Genomic DNA, 22,656 nt, shown 5'->3' with positions numbered 1-22,656 from the left:
CTTCTCTTCCCTCTTCCAAGCTCCATTACTACAATGAGGCATTTAAGGTGCAGTTTTTGTCTTGGAAAAATAGACTTTAAATGCCTGGCTTTAAACTGACCGCACTGAGTTTGTTCTGGAAATTTGCAAAATAACTTTGGAAAATTGTTAGATGTGCAAACACTTAATATGCTGAGATATCTAATTGATGGGAATTTTGCTTGTGTACAGATACCTATCTGCAATAATTTATAATTAAAACTGTTGCAGGTACCGTGTTTAGCGAAGACATTTTTTTGCCGCATGTAATAAGTGTAACGTAATTGCTGGATGGGCAGGGAAATTCAAATGTAGCCATCAATTAGTTATTGGTGGTACATTTACAATCTTGTGGAAAATGACTTGTGCATAGATGAATGTAAATGAAGGGGGAGTAATAGTTGGGCAATGAGCATACTCGAATTCCCAGAATTCAAAATATTTTGGGGTGAGGGGTAAAATCATGATTTTTTTTCAACAAACTCCACTAAACATCTTTAAGCTTGAATCATTGGCTCAGTTATGAATTCCAGGAACTCTAGGACTAGGGGGTATAGTCCAAAAATTAGAGCCAGACCTTTTCAGGAGTGTAATTCGGAAACATTTCTACACAAAGGGTGGTAGAAGTTTGGAAAACTCTTCCACAAGTGGCAGTTAATGCTAGCTCAATTGTTAATTTTAAATCGGAGATTGATTTTTTTTTTGTTAACCAAAGGTATGAAGAGATATGGGCCAAAGGCAGCTAAATGGAGTTAGGTGGCAGATCAGCCATGAGCTCATTGAATGGCGGCACAGGCTCGAGAGGCTCAGTGGCCTCCTCCTGTTCCTTTGTTCCAACAGAAGTAGTCATGAATCTTGCTCGCTCTGACTTGTAATGTGGCTGAAAAATTAGAATACTGTTTCACTTCCTGGGACAAGCGTTTGAATCCAGCCCACATTAATAGAATTAGTTACCTCCTTCTGATTTTAATAGTCCAAAACTAAATGGGTTTCAGTAGTTTCAACCAGTTCCTATTGGATGTGTGCCCACAGCTTAAAACTACCCATCATTCTAAATCAGTTTGCATTAAATTAGTCCCACTTGGGTGATGAGGATGTTTGTGGGATTGAGAATGTCTTGCTGCACTGTTACGAGTGTCAGCCATGGCTCAGTGGGTAGCACTCTCGCCTGAGTCAGAGGATGGTGGGTTCAAGTCCCACTCGAGATTTGAACATAATAGTCTAGGCTGACACTCTAGTGCAGAACTAGAGTCGTTAAACCAAGGCCCCGTCTGCTCTCAAGTGGACGCAAGAGCAGGGGAGTTCTCCCCGGTGTCCTGGGGCCAATATTTATCCCTCAATCAACATCACTAAAACGGATGATCTGGTCATTATCACATCGCTGTTTGTGGGAGCTTGCTATGTGCAAATTGGCTGCTGTGTTTCATAACATAAGAAATAGGAGCAGGAGTGGGCCATATGGCCCCTCGAGCCTGCTCCGCCATTCAATAAGATCATGGCTGATCGTCGACCTCAACTCCACTTTCCCACCCGATCTCCATATCCCTCGATTCCCCTAGAGTCCAAAAATCTATCGATCTCCGCCTTGAATATACTCAACGATTCAGCATCCACAGCCCCCTGGGGTAGAGAATTCCAAAGATTCACAACCCTCTGAGTGAAGAAATGTTTCCTCATCTCAGTCTTAAATGGCCTACCCCTTATCCTGAGACTATGCCCCCTAGTTCTAGACACTCCAGCCAGGGGAAACAACCTCTCGGCATCTACCCTGTCAATCCCCCTCAGGATCTTGTATGTTTCAATGAGATCGCCTCTCATTCTTCTAAACTCCAGAGTATCGGCCCATTCTACACAATCTCTCATCGTAGGACAACCCTCTCAGCCCAGGAATCAACCTAGTGAACCTTCGTTGCACCGCCTCCAAGGCAAGTATATCCTTCCTTAGATAAGGAGACCAAAACTGTGCCCAGTACTCCCAAGTGTGGTCTCACCAAGGCCCAGTACAATTGGAGCAAGACTTCCTTACTCTTATACTCCAACCCCTTTGCAGTAAAGGCCAACATACCATTTGCCTTCCTTATTCCTGTACCTGCATGCTAGCTTTCTGTTTCTTGCGTGAGGACACCCAAATCTCTCAACACCAACATTTGAAAGTTTCTCACCATTTATAAAAAAATAAAAAAAAAATACTGTTTTTCTATTCTTCCTACCAAAGTGAATAACCTCACATTTCCCCACATTATACTCCATCTGCCACCTTCCTGCCCACTCACTTGGTCTGTGTTCTCCTCACTGCTTACTGTTCCACCCAGCTTTGTATCGTCAGCAAACTTGGATACATTACCCTCGGTCCCTTCATCTAGGTCATTAATATAGATTGTAAATAGCTGAGGCTCCAACACTGATCCTTGCCTCACCCCACTAGTTACAACCTGCCACCTGCAAAAGATCCGTTTATCCCTACTCTCTTCTGTCCATTAACCAATCCTCTATCCATGCTACAATATTACCCCCAATCTTGTGTAATAACCTTTTTATGTGGCACCTTATCGAATGCCTTTTGGAAATCCAAATATACTACATCCACTGGTTCCTCTTTATCTACCCTACTAGTTACATCCTCAAAAAACTCAAATTTGTCAAACACAATTTCCCTTTCATAAAACCATGTTGACTCTGCCTAATCATGTTCTGATTTTCTAAGTGACTTGATACCACTTCCTTAACGGTGGATTCCAGCATTTTCCCGAAGAGTATTGTCAGGCTAACTGGCCTGTAGTTCCCTTTTTTTTTTTTCTTCTCTCCCTCCTTTCTTGAGTAGTGGCGTTACATTTGCGACCTTCCAATTCGCAGGGACCATTCCAGAATCTAGGGAATTTTGGAAGATCAAAACCAATGCATCCCACTATCTCTTCAGCCACCTCTTTTAGAACCCTAGGATGTAGGCCGTCGGGTCCAGGGGATTTGTCGGCTTTTAGTCCCATTAGTTTCTCTAGTACTTTTTCTCTACTTATATTAATTATGTTAAGTTCCTCACCCTCATTAGACCCTTGGTTCCCCATTACAACAGTGACTACACTTAAAGTACCTTTTTTTTTAATCAGCTTGTGGTTGTGAAAGGTATTACAGGTAGACTATCCTTTATCCGAAAACCTCGGGACCAGCCGTGTTTCGGTTTTAGGAAAATTTCGGAAGGTGCGCGAAAACACTTCGGTTTTCAGAGGTAATTCGGTTTTCGGGAGTGCGGATAAAGGATACACTATCCCTTATCCGAAAATAACGACTATAAATACTGTAGTTACAGGGATAAATACTGTAGTACAGTTTATTTGTAAGGAAAACATTCAGTAAAACTTCAAACATGTACAGGTACAAACTAAGCTAAATACCTGTACATAAACATGCAATAAAGGTACATTACATCTGGCTTGAGGATCTTGGAGAAGAGGGTACATCAGTGTTGTCATCATTGTCATCAGGTTGGAGTTGGACATCTGAAGATGGGCCAGGAACAGGATTCTCAAGTGATGAAGCATGACTACGACAGACGGCCTTTTTAAAGACTTCTTCCAGTGTCATCTGTCTCATTAACATTGGTTTCTGTCTAAGCAGTCTCTCTTTAATTGAGTAAACTTGCATAATCTCTTGCTCACTGATAAATGCACGTTTTTCAAGGCCAGCAATTAACTGATCACACATTGTCACCATATCGTCTATGGGGATTTTTTCACCTGTGTTCACAATGTCATCATCATCATCATCATCACTACTGTCCTCATGCTTGTCTTTATTTAACACCATTTCAGCAATTTCCCCATCACTCAACGAATTCACAACAGGTGCATCATTGTCAATGTTCAGCACTTCTTCGATGTCAGCTTCCTCTAACGTATTTACACTTTCGGATGATAAACCTTTGGCGTAAGCGAGGAGGTTTGATATCATCATCTTCTCCTGACTGACAGGAAATCCTTCAAACTCGTCATCTGCAGGTCCATCTTCATGAAACATCGTTGCTTGGCACAGACTTTGGCCTTCATTTGTTAATGTTGGTTTGTCAACATCGTTCCAAGCATTAGCAACTGCATAAATGGCATCCTTAACATTGAATTCTTTCAGGAAGCTTTGGATTCCTTCGCCTCTGATTGCATCAAGCATAGAGTTCAAAAAAACATCTTTATACTTGCTCTTCATGGAGCGTAAAATTCCTTGGTCACAAGGCTGTATTAAAGATGTCACATTAGGGGGAAAGTTAATGCCGAAAACATAACTTTTCACAAGAAGTTCAGGAGGGGGATGTGCGGAGCAGTTGCCCAGGAACAATAAAATTTTGCAGTTTTCTTCCAGTCCAACTTGCCTGCAATGAGCTCGTGTCGCTGGTACGAAGTGGTTATTGAACCAGTGAGAAAATATTCCTCTAGTTACCCATGCTTTCCTGCTCGCATAATAATGCACAGGTAAATTGCATACACCTTTCAAACATCTCGGCTGTTGGCTTTTTCCAATCACTACCAACTTTAACTTGTGTGTGCCTGCAGCATTGGCACACCCAAGAACAGTCAACCTGTCCTTAGCATCCTTAAAACCTGCTGGCGCACTCTCATCAGCCGTTGCTAATGTTTTTCTAGGAACGTAGCGCCAGAACAGAGCTGTTTCATCAGCATTGTAAATTTGTTCAGGACCGAGGTTTTCATCCGATACTATTTTTGCAAACTCATCTATGTAATTTTCAGCTGCTTCATGATCAGCAGAAGCTTTTTCACCACAGATTTTCAGATATCTTATACCATGACGCTTCTTAAATTTATGCAGCCAACCTTCTGAATATTCACACTCAACTTCAATGTTCAGTTCTTCATGGTATATTCTAGCTTGCTTCATGACCATCAAACCAGTCAGTGGCACACGTTCACCTCTGCATTGTCGAATCCACCCAATCAGCACACGGTCAAGATCTTCATTTTTTGCCCTATGCAATGTTTTCCTAATTTTCATTAGTTTATGGTCATCACTGTCAGTGTAAAATTTCAACAACTTGTCTTTCTGTTTCTTTAAGTCATATACGGTGGTACTTCCCACACCATATTCTTCAGTAAGATGTCGCACAGACACACCACGATCAAGCTTCTGCAATAACTCCACTTTCTGCGATATCGATAATGAGCGATGCTTCCTTCTCTGCTTCTCACTGTTACCCATTGGGGTATCTGCAGCTCTTTTTAGCATTTTCACAAATTGTTAAAAGCCAGCAAATATCTAAGAGAGCAGCAAATATCTCAGAGCAGCATAACACCTGCGTGGGTCAAGCATCGGCAGCGTCGGGTCATGCTTTGCGCCACTTTCGGCTTTCAGAGGTTTTCTGGTTTCGGATGTGCGGATAAAGGATGGTACACTATCTCTTACCCGAAATTGGGTGGGGTTCGGCCGGAGGGTCAGGGGTGGGGGTCGGCGGGGGTCGTGGTCGTGCGCATTTCGGTTTTCAGAAGTCATGCTTTGCTCCACTTTCGGCTTTGAGGTTTTCTGGTTTCGGATGTGCGGATAAAGGCTGGTACACTTACGCTGAGCGATTTCGGTTTTCAGAAGTGCGGAAAAATGCTACACTATCCCTTATCCGGCTAGGCCTGTAAGTCGTGCGCCACTCTGGTCATGTCGTGCGCACGATTTACGCTGACCGAAAAAACCTTCGGTTTTTAGAGGGTTTCGGTTTTCGGAAGTCCGGATAAAGGGTAGTCTACCTGTATATAAATGCAAGTCTTTTAATACTTTGTGCTGTATCTTTTGATACAAACATTGATTGAAATGCTCACTGTGGATGGGTGTAAAATGTGGAATTCAATGTTTAAAAAAAAAGGTGGGATTTTGCGGAGGTTTTTAAAGGAGTGGTGGTTTTGGGTGGGGATTCAGTATAGGTTACTGAAGTTAGTGCTGGATGTACAGGACAGGATGCATGTAGTGTTTGTACCAGCAAGGACAGGGTTGGAATAATGACATTTTCAGTTGATAGACATAAGATGGTTTCTGGGGTGGGGAGGAGACTGGGGGAGGGACATAAGCAGACATTATTGCAGAGGTTAGAAGGGTTCATTCTCTGCAGAGGATTTGCAATCTGAAGCTCAACTTGGGGTCAAACAGCATTTCGTTGTTGGGAACTGATTCAGGCTGTGGAGAGGAAAGGGGGTGGAATCGGTGACAAGGGAGTGGGATTTGTGGCTGGTTTATTAAGGCTTCAATCTTCTCGCTGTTTAGCGGTTAGATGTTTTGACAACACAGGCAGTTGAGAGGTGGAGCAGTAGAGCTGTGTCATCAATGTAAAGCAATAAATGCATCAATTTCTGGCTAACTTCAGTACCTCCTGTATATTGATCTCCCACTATTATAAACAGCTGCTTCCTCCGACACGAGGAGGCCATTGACAAGACTAAATCTTTCTCGCGCGCACTCCGTTTTTTCTCTTGCTCGCTCCCCTCCCTCCACTGTGGAGTAAAGTTAATAGCTGAACAGTTTTTGTAACGAGGTAGTTTTACATAGATGACAGAAGGTCCTCTAACCTATTACCTCATTCTGTAGCAGTGCAGTTCTCTGCCTTTGAACCGTATTGATATGTTTGGGGATGGGCAGATTTAATTTTCCTTCTCCGTTGTGGAGACCTGCCATACTGAGGTTCCCTGCAGACCAGGGGGATGAGAAATTGATAGTAATCTGGAGCTCCTTCAGCTGGGAGATGATGGCTTTCTGGTCTGAGGAAAGCCCCAAAATAATTGGGTTTCCACTTAGTGTTGGAAATTCTAAAACCCTCTGCAAGGTGAGTAGCATATTTTGATGTACAGTACTTAGATTCCTCCTATCCCCTTTTTCACTCTCCTTTCTCTTTCTCTTTCCCCCCCCCCCCCCCCTACATTTTTTAAAGAATATTTTTGCCTGTTCCTCTTGCATTTTGGGAGGACAGAACAGTGCTATATTCCTGCAGTCACAGTTCCACAGGCTTTGGGCGCTCTTCACTGCCTCACCTGTGACCAGTCATAGATGAACCATCACCGTTCTTGTTCGCAAGCAAGCTGGCTGCCACAGCTGGGCTTGATTCTGCATGAGCTGATGCTCACAACCATGTACACTTCCAGCAGGGGTTAGAGATCGGAATTGGGAAGCCTGGCTGATTCTTTCTCTTCCCGCCCCTTCTCCTTAACTCAAGTACCAAGCCAATTGTGCCCCAGCTGCTGCATTGGCTGAGATAGCGAACACAGTATAGCCCAAGGACCAAACCTGCAGCCTTTTTGGATAAATCATTCAATAAACTTACTGAGCCATTGAAGGTAGCTAAGCCTTTTCAATAAGTTTTGATGATTTAGAAATTGACTGCAGACTTGGCTTGAATGCCAACCAAGGATCAGACTTTGCGTAATGTTTGAGTTTCTCGCTGCTGAGTTTTGATTTCCAAAAGGCTCACTGATGGAGTCCTTCTTTGGCCTCTGATCGTACAAATAACTGCTAAAGCTCATAACTTGAGTTGCTTCAAATTCTGATGATGCAATTTGTACTGTTGTAAACAAAACTATCACTTGGTACGGTGTGTCAGCTCGACTGACTGAATCCAAAAGAGTACCCTTTTCAAAACCCAGCGATGAATTGGTGAACTCTAGGCTTTCTTTGGTTTCTTATAAACTGTTGCAAAAGCAATAAAAAAATGCACATTTTTCTACAACGAAAATAGTGGAGGTTGACTGTTTCCACTTTTTAACCATAAGATTGATTCTCCATCCTTATAAACTGTTAGGCTAAATGGGGCAATCTAATAAATCATAGTAGTGAGATGCAAGCCAGATTTAATTGGTGAGTTTATTGCTTCCTTGTTCATTCAATCTCTACACACAAATAGGAAGTCTTAATTCTCTCCTCCACATCTAAAGAGGGACTAAGACAGATAGAGAATCTACCTGGTAAGCACTGCATGTTATGTTTGTCAGGAGACTATACCCAAATGCAGCAGGAAGGGTGCTTGGCTACATTTTGCTCATGGCCAGTAATTTGCAGTGAAGCAAAGACGCTCACTGCTGGCACCGAAGAAAGCTACCCATCGAGGTCTTGCTGGCTCTGGCGAGATTGCTTTTTTCGCCGTTTAATTGCAGCGCTGTTATGGGGATTCCCAGCGGAGAGCTGCACAAGCTGTCTAAGCAGCCAATCTCATTGAAGAATTCTCAGACAGCAAACCAGGAAATGAAAAGCTGCTTTTATCTGGACTTAAAAAAATAAAAAAAAATGTTGAGCGCAGCCAGTGTCGGAGCAGTGAATGAATGATTGTCCGCAATGTCAGGATTTCGAAGTTTAGCTGCGCACGCGCTAAATCCTGAAGTTGTGGTCCGTTTTAGAGGGGTAATAACAAGAGAACGCTAACAGTTCACCGTCATTACCCACCGCAAATTCTGGGCTAATGTTTCTATCTTCCAGTTGGTCAGGAGTTCTTGTTCCAGTTGGTCAGGAGTTATCGGTGGAGCAGTTCATATTAAGAATTAGTTGAATACCTCTGGGTAAATTTTCAACTAAACCACACAGGCCGAGTGTCCCACATTTGATCCCTGCTCTACTCCGCTGCTTGTGGAGCTGAACCCCAAGTACAAGTTGAGAGGGGAAGAGAAACTGGTTGAATGCCAGAGATGTGAAACTGTGTTTAGCCTGGAAAATCCCAAGATACTCTACTAGTTCTTCCCGGGTATTAAAGGATGGATCACCTTTCAAGACCTGGAATATTGAACTATGCAGCATAATCGGATCCAGAGGAGCTTTCTTTGAATAAAAACTATTTTTCAAGAAGCACAGTACTGAATATACCAATAGGCTGGTTCAGAATACTTTGAAACTTAATTGTTGTGGCACAATTAATCTACAGTTTGACCCAGATATGTCAGAGGAATGCTGGAATTGATTTGAGCGCTGACACTGAATTACTGGAGGCTACTCTGATTTGATGAGGGCTTTTGAGACTTGCACCTGGGAGAAATAAAAAGAGAGAACAATGTGGTTCCTAATCCCCAGTTACAATCCAATTGTAGTGTAATGCACAGTTCAGAGAAAGGTTGCAGTGTTGAGACAAAAGTTTGAGCTGCGGGATTTCTTCAGTGTTCATCAATTCACCCTTGAATTGATTAGCGGGGTTATCGACAATATTTTTGCTCCTTCAGTATTGCAATAACTTTGATTTTATAAGTTTATATTTTGTAACTTTACATGAAATGAGTCCAAGATAATAAACTGCACTTAAACCTCTCTCGCCTCCTTTTAAGATGCTCCTTAAAACCTACCTCTTCGACCAAGCTTTTGGTCACCTGTCCTAATATCTCCTTGTGTGGCTCGGTGTCATTTTGTCTGAATGCTCCTGTGAAGCGCCTTGGGACGTTTTACTATGTTAAGTGCACTATATAAATGCAAGTTGTTGGTGCACCTGCAATGATGTACACTCAGCCTCTCCCTCGATGGCTCAGTGGGTGAACACCGCACCAAGAAGGCCACTGCCTTGGTCACTGGCCTGTGCTGTTGGCCAATTTTAGCAGACAGCAGTAATTACACTAACATCTGCCTCAACATACAGGAAACTGGTTTATCCGGAGGTTGTATGGCCAGAAACCTCGATCTACCGGCAGAAATCAGTAGCCGTTCTGTTAGGTTTTTTTCTTTTTCTTCTAGCATTTTTTTTTAAAACAGTCAGGCTCTGGAAAGCCTCTCTGAAGCTGTTGCTAAGCTACAGAGACGCTTCCAAGGTACGGGCTGACTGTTTACAAGCTGTTGCTAAGCAACAGTGTTTGTTGTCAGATACGGAGATGAAAACCTCCGTATCCTTCAACATTAGCGCTGGCCTGTCCGGAAGTTTTCATAGATCGGCATCACGTCGGTGCCGGATATCGCGAAGTTTCCTGTACTTGGAAAAAGGGAAGAGAAAAAGAGGCTGTGCCCCAGCTCTGTGTATTCACAGGGTGAGAATATAATCGGGCTTCATCTCTTTCTCTCCCCCCCCCCCCCCCCCCCCCCCACCTTCCCCTTCATCTCTTTCCCACCCCCTCTTCATCTCTTCCTCCGCCTTCCTCTTCATCTCTTTCCCATCCCCTCTTTTCCCCCGCCTTCCTCTTCATCTCTTTCCCATCCCCTCTTCATCTCTGTCTCCTCCTCTTTCCCTTGCTCTCTTTCTCTCCCCCCCCCCCCCAACCCCATCTCTTCATATTTCTCCCTCTCCCTTCATTTCTTTCCTCCCCACCCTGCCCCAACAGTAGCTAGCTCATGAACTTGCTTGAGTACAGGTGCAGCTGGTACCAGCCTGAATTTCTGTTTTTTAGGAGAGGGGGAGGAAGTGGTGGTACTGTCTAAATGTGGTGTTTCAGTACTGGTCGTTGAAAGGTGAAGGGGAGCAAGTAAGTTTGACACATGGTTCCACGTGGATGGTACTGGTAGTTTTGTTGGTTGTAAATTGCTTTGAATATTTGTCAGGTAACAGGCAAACTAAATTTAAAGGAATACTGCAGACCTGATTCCTGTGTATGTGTGGCATAAATGGCCCACAATAATTGGCAAACGGGGGCTTAACTTTTATTAAAAAAATAAAAAAATTTAAAAAAATTCTTAATCATGTTGACTGGTTACCTGATCTGACCCATTATTGTTTTCTAAGTTTGGATGCAGAAATATGGTCAGTTAGCTTAAAGGTCCAGTACTGCTGCTTGATGCAGTCAACGGAATCAAAAACCTGTGCGCACCCAGTTTGTAAATATAATGAAAGATTGTGTCCCCATTGAATAATTGAGGCTAAGATGTGTAAATGTTCATGAATTGTAATGGACAGAGCAATTTTAGATTTTTGTTGCAGCCAGTATGAAAAATGTTCCCATTGTTGAGTAATTCGCAACACACTAAAATGTAGCTTTGTAATGGTGCAATTTGGATCCATACCGACGAGTAGAAAGCTGCACTAATTTGATTAGTCGTTGGTCTAATGCTTTTAATTGCTTTGTGTTTTAATACTACAGTGACACTTCCACATTCTGCGCTAGGCAGGAACAGATATGGGGTTGGAATGGATTACAGTAAAAAGATTTGGAATTTTTTTCTTTGCCTCTTGGGATATAATATATGAACATTTTGTGGGGTGGGGAAATCTGTGCTAATTATCAGGGAATTAGTTGTAGCAATGACATATGGTTGGTGTTTGATTTCAGCAATTGTTTGGGGTGGTGGGGGGTGTGGGGGGAAACCTTGTATTCATACTAGATATCCTGCCATTGACTTCAGTGCTCAACAGTTGTGTAAAATTTGATCATGGAAGTTTTGCCAATTGTTCTGTCCTGGAGAATTTCTCATTGTGTGTCTGCAAGGGTTCCAGGCTCCTCCTGGTATCTCGCCCAAGTCCATTATTCACATGAACATTAATGTTGAGTCTCGGAGGGCTAATCGCCATAGCTGTTTCCTGATTCCCGTCCATGCATGCACTTACAGCAGAGGTTTGATGGTTAGTGTTTAGGAGCAGCATTCCTTTCTCTTCCCACCCCCAAAACCTAGGCCTCTGAGGCCCGATCCGCTAACCATCAAATCCCCAGGCCCGGATGAGATGTATCCCAGGCTACTATGTGAGGCAAAGGAGGAGATTGCAGGGGCTCTGACACACATTTTCAGAACCTCTCTGGCCACGGGATGTGCCAGAGGACTGGAGAACAGCTAACGTAGTACCATTATTCAAGAAGGGTAGTAGGGATAAACCAGGGAATTACAGGCCAGTGAGCCTAACGTCAGTAGTAGGGAAATTATTGGGAAAAAATTCTGAGGGACAGAATTAGTCTCCACTTGGAGAGGCAAGGATTAATCAGGGATAGTCACCATGGCTTTGTCAAGGGAAGATCATGTCTGACCAATTTGATTGAATTTTTCGAGGGGGTGACTAGGTGTGTGGATGAGGGTAGTGCAGTGGATGTGGTTTACATGGATTTCGGTAAGGCTTTTGATAAAGTCCCGCATAGGAGACTGGTCAGGAAGGTAAGAGCCCATGAGATCCAGGGTGCCTTGGCACATCGCCACTAAGCCAGTTTTGGATCCAGAGGGTGATGGTGGAAGGTTGTTTTTGTGACTGGAAGCCTGTGTCCAGTGGGGTACCGCAGGGATCGGTGCTGGGTCCCTTGCTGTTTGTGGTCTACATTAATGATTTGGATGTGAATCTAAAAGGTATGATCAGTAAGTTCGCAGATGACACGAAAATTGGTGGGGTGGTAAATAGCGAGGAGGGAAGCCTCAGTCTGCAGGATGATATTAACGGGTTGGTCAGATGGGTGGAAAAGTGGCAAATGGAATTTAACCCTGAAAAGTGTGAGGTGATGCATTTTGGGAGGACTAACAAGGCAAGGGAATACACAATGAATGGTAAGACCCTAGGAAAGACAGAGGATTAGAGGGACCTTGGTGTGCATGTACATAGATCCCTGAAGGCAGCAGAACAGGTGGATAAGGTGGTTAAAAAGACGTATGGGATACTTGCCTTCATTAGCCGAGGCATAGAATATAAGAGCAGGGAGGTTATGATGGAGCTGTACAAAATGCTGGTAAGGCCACAGCTGGAGTACTGTGTGCAGTTCTGGTTGCCACACTATAGGAAGGATGTGATTGCTTTGGAGAGGGTGCAGAGGAGATTTACCAGGATGTTACCTGGGCTGGAGCGTGTCAGCTATGAAGAGAGACTGGACAGGCTGGGGTTGTTTTCCTTGGCGCAGAGAAGGCTGAGGGGGGACCTGATTGAGGTGTACAAAATTATGAGGGGCATAGATAGGGTAGATAGAAAGGAACTTTTCCCCTTCGTAGAGGGGTCAATAACTAGGGGGCATAGTTTCAAGGTAAGGGGCAGGAGGTTTAGAGGGGATTTGAGGAAGAACTTTTTCACCCAGAGGGTGGTTGGAATCTGGAACTCACTGCCTGAAAGGGTGGTAGAGGCAGGAACCCTCACAACATTCAAGAAGCATTTGGACGAGCACTTGAAACGCCATAGCATACAAGGCTATGGACCAAGTGCTGGAAAATGGGATTAGATTAGACAGGGCTTGATGGCCGGCGTGGACACGATGGGCCGAAGGGCCTCTCTGTGCTGTATAACTCTGACTCTATGACTTTGTAGTCTTTATGGCTTAGCTATTCGCTCATTACACACGCTGCAAGTTTTGAAACTTGGGTTCGCTGACTCTAGGAGAGGTCCTGAGGTCATTAGATTTCTATCTCTTTCTGTATTTGCTGTCAGCTAACGTATGTTTTCTGCAATGACGATGCTATTTTTGTTTGTGCAAAGCAGAATTTTGAACATTAAGATGTAAGTCCATTGGTACTGTTGGTATTTGCAGGGAGTCACCCACACAGAACAATTTGGAGACTGCTGATGTAGATGAGTATGATTATCCACTGCTGATATTTAATTTATCACTTGTCCAGATTACAGGATTGTTCACAGATCACTGATCTTGAAGTACAGCTACAGTACAAATTTTTACTGGAGTTGTTGGACCCAAGTGAACTTCTAGGTTTACTTTGCATTTGTTAATTAAATTAAATTTGTTATTCAATTTGAGCCCATTTTTCATGGCTTATTGCCACCCAACTTTTGTTTTGCATTTTTATTTTGAGTATTATCTACTCCTGACTTGCTCGGGTGCAGTTCCACAAACACTCTCTAATGGCAACTCCGTGTGAGCCCAGAAATTTGGGGGGAGGGGAGTGAGCGCCAATCACAATTGAGCCTGATCTGATCCTTGCCAAATGTCCACGCAAGCTCCCTTTCAACGGGAGTCACTGAATGAAGATCCAGGAGGGGGGAGATTTTTTTTCTCTCTCCATCCTTCCCAAGCACAAGGACCAATAGAGATTAAAGAAACAGTGGCAGCATGGATGCAAAATTGGTTAAAGGATAAAGTGAGTTGTGGTAAATGGTTGTTTTACAGACTGAAGGGAGGACATATTGGTGTTCCCCAGGGGTTGGTATTGCTGCTGCTCTTGATGTATATGAATGACCTGGACTGGGTATACAGGGCATAATTTCAGTTTGCAGATGACATGAAACTTGGAAATGTAGTAAACAATGAGGAGGATCGTAATAGACTTCAGGAGGACATAGACTGGTGAAATGGGCAGGCACATTGCAGATGAAGTTTAATGCAGAGAAATGTGAAGTGATGCATTTTGGTAAGAATGAGAAATATGAACTAAATGGTACAATTTTAAAGGGGATGCAGGAACAGAGACCTGGGGATGTACGTACACAAATCTTTGAAGGTGGCAGGACAAGTTTAGAAGGCTGTTTTTATATTTTTTTTTTAAAAAAGCAGATGGATCCTTGACTTTATTAAGAGGCATAGAGTACAAAAACAAGGAAGTTATGCTAAACCTTTAAAACATCCGCTGGAGTATTGTGTTCAATTCTGGGCACCACACTTTAGATAGGATGTCGAGGCCTTGGAGAGGGTGCAGAAGAGATTTATGATAATAGTACCATGGATGAGGGACTTGTGTGGAGAACCTGGGGCTGTTCTCCGTAGAGCAGAGAAGGTTAAGAGTAGATTTGATAGTGGTACAAAATCATGACTGGTTTTGAATATAGAGTAAATAAAGGAGTAACTTTCCAGTGAGACATGGGTCGGTAACCAGCGGACACTGAATCAGAGGCGATATGAGGAAACATTTTTTTTAATACAGAAAATTATGATCTGGAATGCACTGTCTGAAAGGGTGGTGGAAGCAGATTCAATAACTTTCAAAAGGGAATTTGATAAATAGTTGAAGGGAAAATATTTACAGGGCTACAGGGAAAGAGCAGGGCAGTGGGATTAATTGGATAGCTCTACCCAAGAGCCGGCATAGGCATGATGAGCCGAATGGCTTCCTTCTGTGCTGTATCACTCGATGATTCTATGAATTGTAGCATTCCTACCTGAGCTCGGTTGAGCACAGACCTGGATCCTTGTAACCTCTGTAGCCCAGTGTTGTGTAACTTACACAGCTGGGTCATTCGGAAGCCTGTTTTTTAATTTGTTTTTATGGGATGTGGGCGTTGCTGGCAAGGCCAGCATTTATTGCCCATCCCCTAATTGCCTTTGAGAAGGTGGTGCTGAGCTGCCACCTTGAACCGCTACAGTCCATGTGGTGACGGTGCTCCCACAGTGCTATTAGGGATGGAGTTCCAGGATTTTGACCCAGCGACGATGAAGGATCGGCAATATATTTCCAAGTCAGGATGGTGTGTGACTTGGAGGTGGTGTTCCCATGCATCTGCTGCCCTTGTCCTTCTAGGTGGAAGAGGTCGTGGGTTTGGGACGTACTGCTGAAGAAGCCTTGGCAAGTTGCTGCAGTGCATCGTGTAGATGGTGCACACTGCAGCCACGGTATGCCGGTGGTGGAGGGAGTGAATGTTTAAGGTGATAGATGGGGTGCCAATCAAGTGGGCTGCTTTGTCCTGGATGGTGTCGAGCTTCTCGAGTGTTGTTGGAGCTGCACTCATCCAGGCAAGTGGAGAGTATTCCATCACACTCCTTGTGCCTTGCAGATTGTAGAATGGCTTTGGGGAGTGAGGAGGTGAGACGCTCGCCACAGAATACCCAGTCTCTGACCTGCTCCTAAGTTTCTCGTCAACGGTGACCCCCCCCCAGGATGTGGATGTTGGGAGATTCAGCAGTGGTAATGCCATTGAATGTGAACGGGCAGTGGTTAGACTCTCAATTGTTGGAGATGGTCATTGCCTGGCACTTTTGTGATGCGAATGTTACCTGCCACTTATCAGCCCAAGCCTGAATGTCGTCCAGGTCTTGTTGCATGAGGGCATGGACTGCTTCATTATCTGAGGAGTTGTGAATGGCACTGAACACTGTGCAGTCATCAGCGACCATTACCATTTCTGACCTTATCACAGAATCACAACAACCCCACAGTGCAGACAGAGGCCATTTTGGCCCATCGAGCCTGCACCGACACATATCCCACCCGATCCCCGTAACCCCTACACCAACACATATCCCACCCTATCCCCTTAACCCCACGTATTTAATCCCCCTAACACTAAGGGTCAATTTATCATAGCCAACCTAACCCGCACATCTTTGGACTGTGGGAGGAAACCGGAGCACCCGGAGAAAACCCACGCAAACACGGGGAGAATGTGCAAACTCCACACAGTCACCCGAGGCCGGATTCGAACCCGGGTCCCTGGCGCTGTGAGGCAACAGTGCTAACCACTATGCCACCGTGCTCCCCTTATGTTGGAGGGGAGGTCATTGATGAAGCAGCTGAAGATGGTTGGGCCTAGGACACTGCCCTGAGGAACTCCTGCAGCGATGTGATGGTTGACCTTCACTCAACGCAACCATCTTCCTTTGTGCTAGGTATGACTCCAGTCAGTGAAGTGTCTTCCCCCCACCTCCCCCCAAATTCCCAATTACTTCAGTTTTACTAGGGCTCCTTCATGCCACACTGTCAGATGCTGCCTTGATGTCAAGGGCAGTCACTCTCCGAGTCATAGATTTATACAGCACAGAAAGAGGCCCTTCAGCCCATTGTGTCAACGCCGGCCATCAAGCCCTGTCTATTCTAATCCCATTTTCCAGCACTTGGTCCGTAGCCTTGTATGCTATGGTGTTTCAAGTGCTCATCTAAATGCTTCTTGAATGTTGTGAGGGTTCCTGCCTCTACCACCCTTTTAAGGCAGTGAGTTCCAGATTCCAACCACCCTCTGGGTGAAAAAGTTTTTCCTCAAATCCCCTCTAAACCTCCTGCCTCTTATCTTGAAACTATGCCCCCTGGTTATTGACCCCTCTACTAAGGGGAAAAGTTCCTTTCTATCTACCCCCCTCATAATTTTGTACACCTCAATCAGGTCCCCCCCTCAGCCTTCTCTGCTCTAAGGAAAACAATCCCAGCCTGTCCAGTCTCTCTTCATAGCTGAAGCGCTCCAGCCCAGGTAACATAGAAACATAGAAGATAGGAGCTGGAGTAGGCCATTCGACCCCTCTAGTCTGTTCTGCTATTTAGTGAGATCATGGCTGATCATCCAAATTCAGTACCATGTCTCTGCTTTCTCCCCATGTCCCTTGATCCCTTTAGCCTTAAGAAATATATCTAACTCCTTGAATATATTTAATGAATTGGCCTCAACTGCCTTGTTTGGTAGAGAATTCCACAGGCTCACCACCCTCTGGGTGAAGAAATTCCTCCTCATCTCAGTCCTAAATGGCTTACCCCTTATCCTTAGACTGTGACCCCTGGTTCTGGACTCCCCCGCCATCGGGAACATCCTTCCTCTGTCTAGTCCTGTTAGAATTTTATAAGTTTCAATGAGATCCCCTCTCATTCTTCTAACTCTAGTGAATGTAAGCCTAATCAACCCAATCTCTCCTCATACATCATTCCTGCCATCCCAGCTATCAGTCTGGTGAATCTTTGCTGCACTCTCTCCATGGCAAGAACATCCTTCCTCAGATAAGGTGACCAAAACTGCACACAATACTCAAGGTGTGGTCTCACCAAGTACAACTGCAGCAAGACATCCTTGCTCCTGTACTCTAATCCTCTCTCTGAAGGCCAGCATACCATTTGCCGCCTTAACCGCCTGCTGCACCTGCATGCTTACCTTCAGCGACTGGTGCACAAGGACACCCAGGTCTCGTTGCACTTCCCCTTTTCCCAATCTATTGCCGTTCAGATAATCTCTTCCTGTTTTTGCCACAAGTGGATAACCTCACATTTATCCACATTGGGCAGATGCATGGCAAATGCAGTATAATCACCCAACCTGTCCAAATCATACTGGAGTTTCTCGGCATCCTCCTCACAGCACACACGCCCACCCAGCTTTGTGTCGTCTGCAAACTTGGAGATATTACATCTAGTTCCCTCGTCAATATATATTTATTTGCCTGCCATTGGAAAAAGACCTGTTTATTCCAACTCTTACTTCCTGTCTGCCAACCAGTTCTCTATCCAAGACAGTACCTTATCCCCAATCCCATGTGCTTTAACTTTGCACGCTAATCTCTTATGCGGGACCTTATCGAAAGCCTTCTGAAAGTCCAAATACACCACATCCACTGGTTCTCCCTTATCTATTCTACCAGTTACATCCTCAAAAAATTCCTAGATTAGTCGAGCATGATTTCCCTTTTGTAAATCCATGTTGACTTTGTCTGATCCTGCCACTGTTTTCCAAGTGCTCTGCTATTACATCTTTTATAATGGACTCTAGCATTTTCCCCACTACCGATGTCTGGCGTACCGGTCTTTAATTCCCCGTTTCCTCTCTACCACCTTTTTTAAATTGTGGGGTTACATTAGCTGCCCTCCAACCCAGGTAACATCCTGGTGAATCTCCTCTGCATCCTCTCCAATGCAGTCACATCCTTCCTATAGTGTGGCGACCAGAACTGCACACACTATTCCAGCTGTGGCCTAACTGGCGTTTTGTACAGCTCCATCATAACCTCCCTGCTCTTGCCTTCATTAGCCGAGGCAGAGAATATAAGTATCCCATATGCCTTTTTAACCACCTTATCTACCTGTCCTGCCTTCAGGGATCTATGTACATGCACACCAAGGTTCCTCTGTCCTTCCTCGGGTCCTACCATTCATTGTGTATTCCCTTGCCTTGTTAGTCCTCCCAAAATGCATCACCTCACACTTTTCAGGGTTAAATTCCATTTGCCACTGTTCTGCCCATCTGACCAACCTGTCTATATCGTCCTGTAGCCTGAGGCTTCCCTCCTCACTATTTACCACTTCACCAATTTTCATGTCATCTGCGAACTTACTGACCATACCTCCTACATTCATATCTAAATCATTAATGTACACTACAAACAGCAAAGGACCCAGCACTGATCCCTGCGGTTCACCACTGGACACCGGCTTCCAGTCACAAAAACAGCCTTCGACCATCACCCTCTGCCTCCTGCCACTAAGCCAATTTTGGATCTAATGTGCCAAATTGCCCTGGATCCCATGGGCTCTTACCACCTTGACCAGTCTCCCATGCAGGACTTTGTCAAAAGCCTTACTGAAGTCCATGTAGACTACATCAACTGCACTACCCTCATCCACACACCTAGTCACCCCCTCAAAATATTGAATCAAATCTCATCTCTTCTCTGGAATTCAGCTCCTTTTGTCCATGTTTGGACCAAGGCTGTAATGAGGCCGGCAGCCAAGTGGTCTTGGCAGAACCCAAACTGGGCATCGGTGAGCAGGCTATTGGTGAGTAAGTGCCGCTTGATGGCACTTTTTTACATTTCAAATACTGATGTCTAATCTTGTGGGCTCAACTCAATTTAAGTGGTCCCATGTAACTCTGATTACATTACTTTTCCCCACAAGCCCTTGAGAACTTTCAATTTTGCTCTCTGATTGAACCAGCAAATAAAACTGTCCTGTGAAATTTGGATGATCTGGCTGGCTTCACCACCACATATCCTGAGAGTGTTCGACAAGGACTTGGTGTATTTAAGGCAGGCTTAGTGTCTTTTATGGAAGAACGCACCAGATGTTTTGGTTGCAACAGCTGGTATATTTTACCCATCTGTTTTCAGCTGCTCTATCTGAGGAATGGATAGTGTTAACTGTTAAATATGTGTGGGAAAATGCAGATTGAAAGTGTTGGCTGTGCATTGGAATAGGATTTTGTACAGGAAGTCTGAAGGGCTGGACAATTAAAACCATCAAGATTTAGAAATTAATGGAATTTGCTTAACAAGAGTCCTGCATTTTTGCTGCAGCACTGCTTGTACTTGAACCCATTGTGTAATGTGTGCTGGTTTCCATTGCTCTGGAATCACATTGCATATACATGGAACGTGTTGCCCAGCGGCACCTATTTCATTAACCAAAGTGGAAGTGCCTCATTCATACTACAGTGCTGTTAAGTTCTTGGGTGTTTCACGCTGGTAATATAAATGTAGCTTTAGTAGCAACTTTTATACCACAATTAAGCATTGATACACACCCATGGAATGTGATCATTTTGGTTAAAGAGTCACTTTTTCTTAACCCCGTTTATTCCAATTTTAGAATGAGGATATTTTTATGCACATGTCTGTAGTTTCAATTATTTGAAAATCCTGAGTTTAAATATCAGCGATATAAATAGTTTCCAGGTTTTTGCAATTGCTAAGTGCAAGTTGGACACAATTGAATCTCTTGTATTGTTTGTAGGGATCAGAGACACTTGACTGAAGCTTCATTCAGCTAAATTGAGAAATCCACAATATTTTTCAATTTTATAATTGAATTAATGAGGTAACCATTATGACATTCCTGGAATGTATAAACTACTTGTATTCAATGCCGAATTAGTAAGAATCTTGGCAGATGATGCTTACAAATGCAGTTTGAGCTCCAAAGCTAAACGCTCTCAAATCTTCGTCCTGTTGTAATAATGTTTAACAAACCCAGATCCTGTGCAAGTGGATAAGGGAAAACTTGGGACTTGATCCATTGACACTTGCAATTGAAGTTTGTTTGTTGGCGTATCATACTGAACATGTTTTAAATATAAACGTTTGATTTTTGCAGCTGGGAATGGGGGCAAAGTGAAGCTGGCGCTACTCGTGTTCAAAATGAGCAGTTGCTCAATTTTGGCTTCCACTTAAAAACAAAAAGTGACACTAAGTGGAGTGGAATGTCAATTGTTGTATATTTAATGCAATCTAATACCCAAGAGAGGCCAGATAGTAATGCTGTTCTTTCAACTACATCAAATCTTAGCTTTAACTAACTGACTGCTGTCCCCTGGCTTCTCTTGGGCTGTGATCTTCAGGGTTATGGTTGGTTTTAGATGTCAGCCGCGGTTCATTTGGTGGCACCCTTGCCCCCGAGTCAGAAGGTTGTAGGTTCAACCCCCACTTGAGTGCACGATCTCGGCTGCCACTTCAGTGCAGTAGTGAGGCAGTGCGGCACTGTCCAAGGTACCATCTTTCAGGTGAGGCATTAAACCGAGTCCCCGTCTCTGCTCCCTCAGGGTGGATGTAAAGATCCCGTGAAACTATTCAAAGAGGAGCAGGAGAGTTCAGTACAGTGCATGCTTCAAATAACCAGGATATTTGCATATTATGTGCAACCAAATGCAGCGTACTGGTCAATTGGTCCCTTTGTGGGCAACAACCTCAGAATCTAGTTCTAGATACCTTGTGTTACACCTGAAACCACACAAAGATACCATTAAACCCATCAATTGCAAAGCTAGAGTGTGTATATATGTGTGCGCATAGATGTGTGTCTAGCCCTTCGAACCAAGCATGCAGTAAATGGATAGCATAATCTAGAATAAAATATTGATGAAACCAGGTCCAAGTACTAGCAATCTTGTAACAGCCTTTTAAGATCTTCTAAAATGAGTGGGTTGAGATGTACTTGCTATTGGGTTAATTCATAGTATGGTCACCAATTATCTTTGCTTTCTTTTGAGGGGGGTGGGTAGAGGTGTGTTCTCTTTGTAGAAAAACTGTCTCTCACTTTCAGTTTACAGCACAGCTGCCACCAGTTAGCAGAATAAAGTATAAAGGCTAAATGGCATCTATTTCCCTGGAGCCTGTTTAACTTTATAACCTGCAAATTTATCAAGTAGTGTAAAGCAGTGCCACTTGTCTGTGCACAGCATCTGAACTGTGGGCTTTCTTCTGAAGATTAGCCAGCCTTGTCTCCAGGCAGAAGCAGCACTAATTCATCTCTGACTGCCACCATAGCATAGGTAAAAACATGCTGCATATGTGAGATTGTCTGTTGGGACATGAACGCAAATCTGTTTTAAAATTTTAAGCTGTTGGAAGCTCTGAACATCAGAGAAAGGAAGGGAGCGGTAGCATAGTGGTAATGTTACTGGACTAGGAATCCAGAGGCTTGATCTAATGATCCAGAGACGTGAGTTCGAATCCCATGGCAGCTGGGGAATTTAAATTCAGTTAATTAAATAAATCCAGTATCTGTAATGGTGACCATGAAACTTCCAGATTGTCATAAAAACCCATCTGGTTCACTAATGTCCTTACCTGGCCTGACCTATGTGACTCCAGACCCACAGTAATGTGGTTGACTCTTGACTGCCCTCCCCACCATCAATTGGGGATGGGCAATCGATGCCCACATCGCATGAACGAATAAAAAGTATTAAAGCAGATGTGACGAGCTCCAACTTTTGACTACTTTTTCGAGCTGCTGTCTACAAATTATAATATCTCGGCATTATAAACTGTGACACTGTATATAACTGTGGCTTGGAATCTACAAACTTATAAATATTTATAATGCAGTAGTGTTGGACAGTAGTGCAAAGCAAGTATAATTCTCCCCATCAACATAGTGGCTTTTTCCACGGCTGCAATCTTGAAACAGGTGGGTGGTCTATCGGTCCAGAGAAATTCAGATGAGTACTTTACTCGCCAGCTTTTGTTACTCTTTTGGGAGCATTTAGAAAGGGTGAAGTCGTAGGTTATACATTTTTTTTTTTTAAACACTTCTGAAGTGTTGACCGAGCCATTTAAGCTGAAGCCACTGGCAGGTGAATAGTTTTAAAATTGAGTTCTTAACTTGCAATTCACATTTGCTTCACATTTCCCATCACCTGCTTGCTCTCTGGAAGCCCAGACTGACTGCCTCAAATCAGCT

General features: G+C 43.9%; 1 protein-coding gene across 9 annotated transcripts in view; it reads left to right on the top strand.

Annotated features, from left to right (window-relative positions):
- qkia (QKI, KH domain containing, RNA binding a) overlaps positions 1-22,656 on the top strand; it is a 112,928-nt gene that overhangs the window by 71,633 nt on the left and 18,639 nt on the right. The window lies entirely within an intron of this gene.

The sequence above is a fragment of the Somniosus microcephalus genome, chromosome 20, assembly GCF_052327205.1.
Source record: "Somniosus microcephalus isolate GS21.2 chromosome 20, FLI_Smic_1.0, whole genome shotgun sequence".
NCBI classification, from domain to species: domain Eukaryota; kingdom Metazoa; phylum Chordata; class Chondrichthyes; order Squaliformes; family Somniosidae; genus Somniosus; species Somniosus microcephalus.
Note: the sequence above shows the minus strand (reverse complement) of the source record. Positions and strands in the feature narration are given on the sequence as shown.